General features: G+C 48.5%; 1 non-coding gene across 1 annotated transcript; it reads left to right on the forward strand.

Annotated features, from left to right (window-relative positions):
* The first annotated feature begins 9,042 nt into the window (after positions 1-9,042).
* On the forward strand, positions 9,043-9,115 carry TRNAV-CAC (transfer RNA valine (anticodon CAC)). The gene has a single exon. It is a non-coding gene; the product is annotated as a tRNA-Val (tRNA).
* Positions 9,116-9,287: the final 172 nt, after the last annotated feature.

Genomic DNA, 9,287 nt, shown 5'->3' on the forward strand with positions numbered 1-9,287 from the left:
CGTGACCTACAGCATGTTGTTAACACCTGTGCTACCCTCCTAGCCAGAGAGATCCCTTTTCTGAGCTGGAAAGAAGGATAGAGATGCTGCTACCCACAGACAAAGGGAAGACAGATGCAGATTCAGCTCTGGAGATACTGTGGGGCAGAATTAACCACAAGAGATAGTCAACATATGATGGATCTTCTCTGATTCAAAATCCCAGCTGCTGCTTCTGGTCAGCAAGCAAACCCCCAACCACTACCTGCCTACCAGATGTGCACAGTTCTGTCCCACTCCCAGAACCCTCCCAAAGCCACTGGGATGCACATGTTGCTTTATTTGAGATGGTTTAGTAAAAAATCTAAGCAGGGAAATAGGGCTTAGAGGTGTGCAGTTGAATTAATTTCTGCTCTTGAGTGAGGACATGAATGAAACGGGAGGCAAGGGGTAGAGGGCTGCTGCTGGCAAAAGAATTCCAGCCTGGCTGGGCTATGAGGTCTGCTCAGGAGAGCCAGACAGCCACACAGTTCAAACTGCCCAGGGAGACCAAGGCTGATAAAATACCTACTGCCAAAAGGAGATGTGATTACAGGCCTGATCCTGTTCCCTGCCTGTTTCAATGTGTCTATGCAGAATGGCTCGCAATGAGTGCAAAGCTGAGAGGTACTTACAGAGGCATTTAGTCTAACACAAAACATTCTCTTGGGGCACAAGGGAGATGGAGCAAGGCTGAGCGGACTCCTCTCCATTGAGCTCAGCTTCATTGAAATCAATACGTTATTATGGTAGCGACTCCGGTCCTTAATATTCCACCTCTGAACAGTATCGTGTTTGTGTTGAATGAGGAAGACTTAGGCTAGACATCAGGGAAAATTCTTTGCAGTGATAGGGACAATTAAGTCCTGGAACAGAGCTCTGGGAAGGGGATACAATTTCTAGTGCACAAGGTTTTTAAAAAGACATTCAGTCAAAATTCTTCCAGAAGGGATGTGAGGCAGGGAGGGAGCCTTAGGGCAGCAGGGTAAGACTTCTGCTCAAACCTATTTCTGGTCTTGTCAAACAGAGTTTGAGCAGGTTTTACAGAGCTGTATGATCTCCTGACAGCTCTTTGAACAATACAGGTGACAGGCCCTAGCTTCAGGCTATCTCTCTGCCCCTCTTTCCTACCTCTCTTCTCCAGTCCTTAGCTGAAGATTACCTGCTAACTGACATGTAAAACAAAGCTGCAAATGCCCTCTCCCCCACCTCTTGCATGTCTCTGCCTCTCACTGCCCCACCTGAGGCCTGTTTTCTCTTTTGATGCTTCTAATGAAACTAAGTGGCTGCAACCAGAAAGTTTCCACTTTCTGCCTCTGGGTTGATTACTGCAGAGCTGACAGAGGCAGCATCCTGTGCCAGAGCCTCTATGGATGGGAACCCTCAGGGGAGGGGATAAAGTAATGCTCCGTGCCCTCTGTTCACCAAGCACCATTAGAGTACTGACTGCCTAACCTGGCAACCTAAGAGAGCAAGACCTCGCCAGCCTGACTTCTGGGGCCAAGGTCTCTGGAAAACATGCGCTAGTGCACGGATGCATGATACCCTCTGCAGTCCTTGATACTGGGCTTCAGTATGAGAACCTAGAAAAGAATAAAGTTCTTTTATCAGCCGTGCTGCAGCATTCTTGGCTGGCGCTGCTAAAGGGGAGCTGGTCTCACTTGCTATTTTTGTGTGTACTTAATACTGTCTAGAGACACTTCCCCACATCCCTGGTGGATGGAGACTCTTTATGCCCTGAGCGGGGACAGACAGAGCAGCTGTAAGGTCCTGGTTCATCTCTCCAACCCCTTCTGCCCAGCCAGCCTCATCTTTGAAAGCTGGTGAGGGATGAGTCCAGCACAAGGGCCAGTTCAGGCCCTGACTTTCCTGCTGACAAGGATTTCTGCTAGAGTTTTCTGAGCATTAAAGCTGAACTTTTTTTCCAGAGCAGCCACTAGCTTTCTGCCTGGACAGAAACACTGATGTTGAGCGAGCTGAGCTCACCAGGATTTCCAGATGACCAAGCCACCCTGATAATCGCACTTACTTGGGTCTCGGAGGGCAGGCTGCTGCCTTGTTATTCCCCCTCCCTCAATTCAGGAACCATGAATGCATGCTCAGAACTTGGCTCCAGGTAAGGTCAGTGCCAAAGACCTCCACCAAACACACCATGTGTTTCTCAGCAGTCTGGGCACTAACCAATTCATCATGGACAAGGCTCACATGCTTATTGCGCCTGGCACCTCTCCTGCAGGCTGCCCCTTGTGAAACTTTACTCCAGCTTTCTCCTTTAGCCCATGTGCTTTCTTACTGCACGTGAATCAAGGGCTTCCCAGAAAACATCCTGACCCCTTGCACCTACAGCCCTGTTCTCGGGCTAGACTCTGACTTAGATCAGGTCTGGTTGATGCCACAGTGCCTGGCCCTCTCAAAGATGACTCTTGGGTTACGCTCTTGCACTTTTGAGTTCCTGGCCACTCCTGGAAATCCGGGCCTAACAGCAGGGCTGAGTTACCCTACGTATCACCTTGCTGACATGAGGGGAAAGTAAACAAGATTCTGCTCAGTACTGCAGAGACCAACTGCTCCAGTGTTGCCTGGCAGATGGGGCCCAAGTGGAGGACCATCTGTTCCTGAGAGAGGCCCTAAATTTCTCCCTGTGAGATCCTGGGCTGAAGATATCCAACGGAGTTCAATGGGCGCAGGTACAGGGGAGCAGCCATGACCTTGATTGCTTCTTCAGTCCTTGGTGACTGGGCATCTTGCAGAACTGAGCCAGGGCTCAGACCTCAATTCCATGGGCTGTTGCATTCCTACAGCATTCCTATTCCCTACATTAATTTTTTTTCTCTCTCTACACCTCCAACCTCTTTTCTTCTCTGCAGTCCTTCCCACATGCATGCAATACTTTGGTACAGTATGTGTTCCCTGTTGCAGAACCAGTCAGAGGCTATGTAGTTTCTTCCCCTGCAGCCCTTGCAGCTGCCATTAACTCTGCCCTCTACCCAACCTGCTCTCCTTGTCCAAAAAAAGCACAACTGCCCTGTGTAAAGTCCATTTGCCTGATACCTGGCTGTTGACAGTTTATCTGGCTCCTCTGGCGCATTTTGGTGCCACTGGAGGGGGTTAGAAAGAGGCACACTGGGGAGGCTGCAGAAATGCTGTTAGAGCTCAGGGAAGGGGCTGGCATCTCAGAGAGAGAGAAAGAGAAGGGGATGACATCCAGGGAAGGCTGGAGAAGGAAAGAGCAATCTGCTGATAGTCAGCATGTCTGAGAAGCTGGGAACATATTGCATTAAACCGATAATAACACCTTGAACAGCAGGATGGTAGTTTCCATCTGGCCTCGTGCTGAGCTTGGTCTCTCTCATTTCTTCCCCCCTGCAGCCAGGGAATCTGAGGCATAGGGTTGGCCACAGGTCACCCAGCAAGGCTGTGGCAGAGCAAGGATGAAACAGAAGAGCCTTATAGTGCAAGCAGGATGCTGAGAAGCAGCAGTGCAGCCTCTTGACTCTCCTTTCACCCCAAGTAGATCCTCCTTAGGCTTGGGAGGTGGGAAGGCACTAGAGCTCTTTGCTTAATTAGTAGCAACAGCTGAAGTACTTGAGAAACAAAAGCTCCTCTCTCTCTCTCCCTGCCCCACTTTTACTTGGGAGCTAGGGGTGGGGAGCAAATTGCTTGGAAGCCAGAAAGCGCCCTGGATCTTGTCACCATGGCTGCACAGACACAGCCTCCTGTTATCTCCAGAGGAACAAAACCCTCCTCCCACCCTCTCCTGTCTCAGCTGGAGCAGATAAAAGAAGAAGAAATAAACAAAACAAATAATAATAATAATAAACAAATAAAAATACCCCAAACCAAACCAGCAAATAAATATCCAGGGAATAAACCAGCCTTCTGCAAAACATATTTGTTTCTGCAGTGGTTTTTGGGTTGCTGGAGAGCTGAAGGACTCACGTGAGCATTTCAGGTTATAGAGTCCATCTCAGTAATGCTGGGAGGTACAAAATCGCAACTCGGGAACATCCCAGGTCATGCCATTTGCTTGAGAATAATGATCTCTAGCTATATATACCTAATTGTATTGTTCTGATTTATTTATATATATGGATGCGTGTACTATTAACATGATTATACATAATTTTTATGTCTTCTTGTTTGGAACCCACAGAGATCGCATTTGTAAGTTTTCTGTAAGAGCTGGAGTCTTGCCTCTTCTGTCTCTGTATTGCACCATGTGCAGGGAGAGGCACTAGAGGTAGCAGCAAGTGAGCGGAGTAAAATAGTAGAACAAATCAGATAATGTGGATTTTTGCACTAGAAAGTTAAGCAGCTTTTGTTATCTGGGCACCTTCAGTCTTCACTGCGGTGTAGACAGGGGCTTTAGAAAGTAAACCAAAATGAAAAACAAAGTGGGACTTTGTTGTTGTGTTGTTTCAGTTGTGTTCTCACAACTAAAAGGCTAAAAATATGCTAAATAGCATAGCAGTAAAGCAATGAAAACTAGCAACCATATATTTGTATTTTGAGAGAAATTAGGGCTATTATGGTTGCTCCAGACGGGCTTCCTACATAAGCTGGGTAGATAATTTCACTTGGTGCTTCATGCATCAAAGCTCTGACCATCTGGCTGAACGCGAACATACCTTTTAGCAACATGTCTCATTTTGGCTTGATGCCTTTAGGGCCACCTCCCTACAACAGGCACTATTTCAGTGCTTAATTACACTTACTGTTAAAAAAGGACAACATATTTCTAGTGTGAATCTTTCCAATATCAGCTTCTGGCCACTGAATATTCTACTGTCTGTTTATGCATGTAGGAAGCAGTATGTTTAAATCAACCTGTGAACTGCGCAGGCCATTGGGGTTCAGAAGGTGGCCCACAGAATGACTCTAAGTTGTCTTGGGTTTTTAAAAAAAGTCGTTCATATGTGAACAAACAAATGAAGGAGAATAACTGATAATTCAAAGTTTAACCTAGTTTTCTCATTTTGGCACTGGCTGGCACACTCAGTTCTTTGGCTCACCCACTTTTTTACTATCAGTAGTTGAAATTATAATGCTTGTAATTCTAGCAAGAAAATTATGACTTTGTAATACAATAAACATTCTGCTTAAATTATAAGTATTGTCTTTGTTTACAACTTTTTCTTGCAACTGCCAAAGAATATCAGGTTGTCCTTTGATTCAAAAAGGCTGAAGAACACCATATTAAATGGCTGATTATGTCTTTCAACTTTTCTTCCATCAGTAGCTCTTTGGCCAACGGTAGCAAAGTGTTACCTGTAGGAGTCCAATCTGGGTCACAAGAGACCATTCAGTGTGAGAGGTTTCCGCCTGGGAGATTTACAGGGGTGAACTCTTGCTTTTAAACTTACCTGACCTTCCTTTGCATATGGACTTACCTGCATAAACTCATTTAGACCATGACAACAGCTTGCTCAGCCCAGCCTGAAAAGATCAGGCACTTATTGATAGCTCTGAGCAAGCTGTTATTGCTAAAGAAAGCATGCTGCTCTCATGTTCTCCCACTGCCAGATAAACATGAACATCTGCATAACTATTGTAATAACAGCAGTACGAATATTAATGATATTGGGGTGAGAACTGGGACTAGTCTCCAGTGCTTATATTCTCCTGGGCAGCTGTCTCCAGGACCTCTCTCTGAAGGCAGGCAGACACTCAGATAGATGTCTTTGAGAACTGGGGTTAAGAGATCATTTTGAAGGAGTTGCTGATTTTTCCCTAAACCCACCAATCGATAAAGAACCGAGTGTAGGATTTCATAGCATGTCAGGTGTTCAGGCTAGGTGTGGACTTTTGATGAACTTACAGGGGAAAGCAATTGCAAACCCTGGTCAACACTGGGGATTGCAACCCAGGTCTCTGGGGCTCCATCATACCTATCATACCCTGACTTGCTGTGTGCTCCAGAAAAACTACCGTCCCTTTGCAATTATTTTTTTTTTGCCAAGAGGAAGAGGGGGGCCTGAGGTACAAGAAGTAAGTCCCTTAGTACAAAGGCCCCCGAGTCTCTGCCCTCCTTCCCCCCTATACGATCGGCAGGGCTTGTACTAGTGTTGAGGGAGGATGTTATGGGTCAACATCCTTGTCATCCCTTTGCCTCATAACCAGTTATGATTAAAGACCAGTTTCCCAGGATGCATGACTGTGCTCTCACATCCCTTGGTGTGGCAGAACTAGCTGATAATTTTGTGTCTGCAGAGGCAGTATTTGACCTCTCTGTCCCCTGCTGACCATGTGCCCCCTTTTATGTATTAGCATCACGCACTGGTTGGAGTGTCTGCCCCTCTGCTATCACTCATGTACATACACCCCTCATCTCCCAGCACCCACCAACTCCTAGCATCTGTGCCACTTGCTTGGCCTCTTTTCCTTTATGCTGCTCCCCTCCACAGTCGTGTGACTGCTATTGTGTGGTCCCTGCCACACAAAAGCTAGCCTGACCTAATTTAAATCAGTGCTATTGAAGCTGTTCTTGTTTTATCTCCCAGCACAAGGGCTGTGCTCCCCATTTCAGAGGTAGCAGAAATGAATGGCTAATTGGGGGGGTATTGTGCAAGGCAGCGTTGTCTCCCAGTCCTGATTGTCAGCTCTCCTGCTCGACAGTGCTCCAAGCTCCCCTCTCTTGTAACAGCCATGCAGGCTGTTTAGAGAGTGGAGGGAGGAAAAGGGGAGAATGGGACTCTGCAGCCATCGCAGCGTGTCAGGCAAACAAAGCAGAGCATGGCCGCCTTCAGCGCACTGGTGAAAAGGCTGGCTGGGGGAGGGTTCCCTTGTTCAGAAAGGGCAGATGCTGGTGATAATAGCAATAGTAGAGAATATCCATCCTTCACCTCCAAATAAGCCCCCTGCTTTCTTTTTCCTGGGTATTTATGTGGCAGTCCTTCCTACCGCTCTAGAGACTGTCCTTGGCGGGGGGGTGGTGAGGCAGAGAGGGCTCTCACACAGGAGCAGTGCAGCAGGGGTGGTAAGTCCTGGGAGCAGAGGAAGTGGGATAGGTCAGGGGCTGGAGGGGAGACTGAAATGCTGCCAGTCTCTTTGTCCTGCGGGGCAAAGTTTGAGCAGTCACTGACAATGGATCTTTGTAAGAAAAGCAAGAACATCCCTGGGAGCCATTCCAGCAAGCAGCAACCAGCATGAAGAGGGAGCTTTGTCTGGGCCCTCAAAGCCAGATCGGCCCATGCGAGGAGGATCTAGAGGCCGCAACCCATCTACACCGTATGTCTCAAGACTACCAGAGCCCAGTGGTGCCTTAACGAGGGACCACCACAATATCTTAACTATGCAGGTTTGGGAGTTAACACTGGCACCACAATGTCTTTAATCTAATTGTTGCCTCTGCCTCCCACTGGTACCTTCCAAGAGCTTCTTCCCTGGCGCTGTCTGGTTTGCAGCTCTCCTTTCTGCACCGATCACCAGATTGAAAGAGGTCTGCGGAAGAAAACCAAACCCAAAGCATTTGAATCTTTCCACTGATGGTCTTGGGTCACTTACAGATCCACTTCCTCCTGCTCTAGGGAGAGGACTTTGCCCCCAGCTATTGATTAGATTTGCCCCCAGAGCACTCAGCTGGTGCACAGTGCAAAGGTTGCTACCAGAGTCCTCTCCTGCAGGCTCTGCCAGCTGCAGGCAAAAAGAGTGCAACATTGGGATGTTTAACAGCAACGTGAAGCAAACAAGTCCCAAGGCTTCAGGTTTGTCATGGACTTTAATGTAATGTTCTAATCCTTACTGCAAGCCAGATCAGAATAAAGTACTGGCAAGTGCCGGAGTTAAAGGACATGTGAAAACCTCCTCTCCATCCCTTTTGGCCCCAAATCAAGAGATTAGCTACAAAATTGTAGAATTAAAATTAGGTGTTATTAAGTTTTAATAAAAGTGAGGTTCTTTTCACTTTCATCTGTTTTTATGATTCATTTCTCCCTTCTAAGCTTTTCTCTGCAGTCAGCAGAGCATAAAACACACTTCAACAAACAAAAAAAACCTGGAAAAATCATTCTTACATTGCCAGCTGATTCCAAGGGCTGAGGTTTAAAAAAAAAAAAAAAAAAAGAACAATTGCCATGGGTGTATGAGTTGTTAACACTGCATTAAGATAAAAGAAGAGGAACTAGCATATTCCTAGAACCATCTGGGATCATCAGCAGGGACTTTACCCAAAACCTCAGCAATGGGAAACTCACTACAGAGTGATGCTGGCATCATGTCACCCTGCTCTTGCACAGCTCCCGCTGCCTTGGAGAGACACTGGTGATGAGAACAGAGTCTGGCTCACTCTGCATTAGAGAAGCTTCACTTGCAGGGAGGGAAAACTTCGCCCCAGCAAAGGGGGACCACCAAGGGTCTGTCCCTTTTGCTCAGAAAACGGCCGGTCCTCTTCCAATCCCCTGGGCCGGAACCTCTCCCTCCTGAGCAGCTCTGCAGGGAGCTGCACTCCCTGTTGCCACTATTCTACCGACATCTGGTGGCAGCTGCCTTGGGAAGAAAAGATGCTTCTTCAAAAGTGGCCGGCACGTCCTGCTCTCCTCAACCTTGCGCCCGGCCTCGGGCTCGGCTGGTGGGCCCGGGGGATGTGCCCAGGCTTGGAGGGTGAAACTGGGCCCGAAGAATGAGGCCAGTCCCAGCCCTGCCGGCAGCCCCCATGGCTTGGAGCAGGGTGCCAGAGCAGAGCATGCCGGTTTGGGGTGAGCCCCTCTTGCTCCCCCTCAGCGGGAAGCGGCAAATTCCTTTTGGGGCTGTCCCCTTTCGGAGGGGAGCACCACGGAAACGCAGCCCGGGGACACGCACCTCAGCCGCCTTCTGAGGTGAGTAGGCCTCTGGAAGCACTAATTGCTCATTAACGTTAATCACTTAGAATCCCGCACGGCGTTTCTCAGCCGTTTCGGGTGGGTTTTGTTTGAGGTTGCCGTGAGGTGAGGGACGCGCCGAGGGACAGACGCGTCGCCTCAGCCACCGGGGCGATCGCGCAGGAGGGCGCGAACATCACGCGCCGCTCGTAAAGAGGCACCAGCGCGGGTTTCCGTAGTGTAGCGGTTATCACGTTCGCCTCACACGCGAAAGGTCCCCGGTTCGATCCCGGGCGGAAACACGTGTTTTTGCTTGGGGTTTTTCCCTTCCTTTTTTTTTTTTTTTCTTTCGGTTTATCTTTACTTCCCCGCCGCCCCCTGATGGTTCGGAGCCCCCGCCGCGAGCTGGCAGAGAAGTAACAGCACCATGTGCCGCACCACCGGGCAGCACCAGCGTCCCGCCACTCCCGGCTG

The sequence above is a fragment of the Buteo buteo genome, chromosome 10 (assembly GCF_964188355.1).
Source record: "Buteo buteo chromosome 10, bButBut1.hap1.1, whole genome shotgun sequence".
Classification (NCBI taxonomy): Eukaryota; Metazoa; Chordata; class Aves; order Accipitriformes; family Accipitridae; genus Buteo; species Buteo buteo.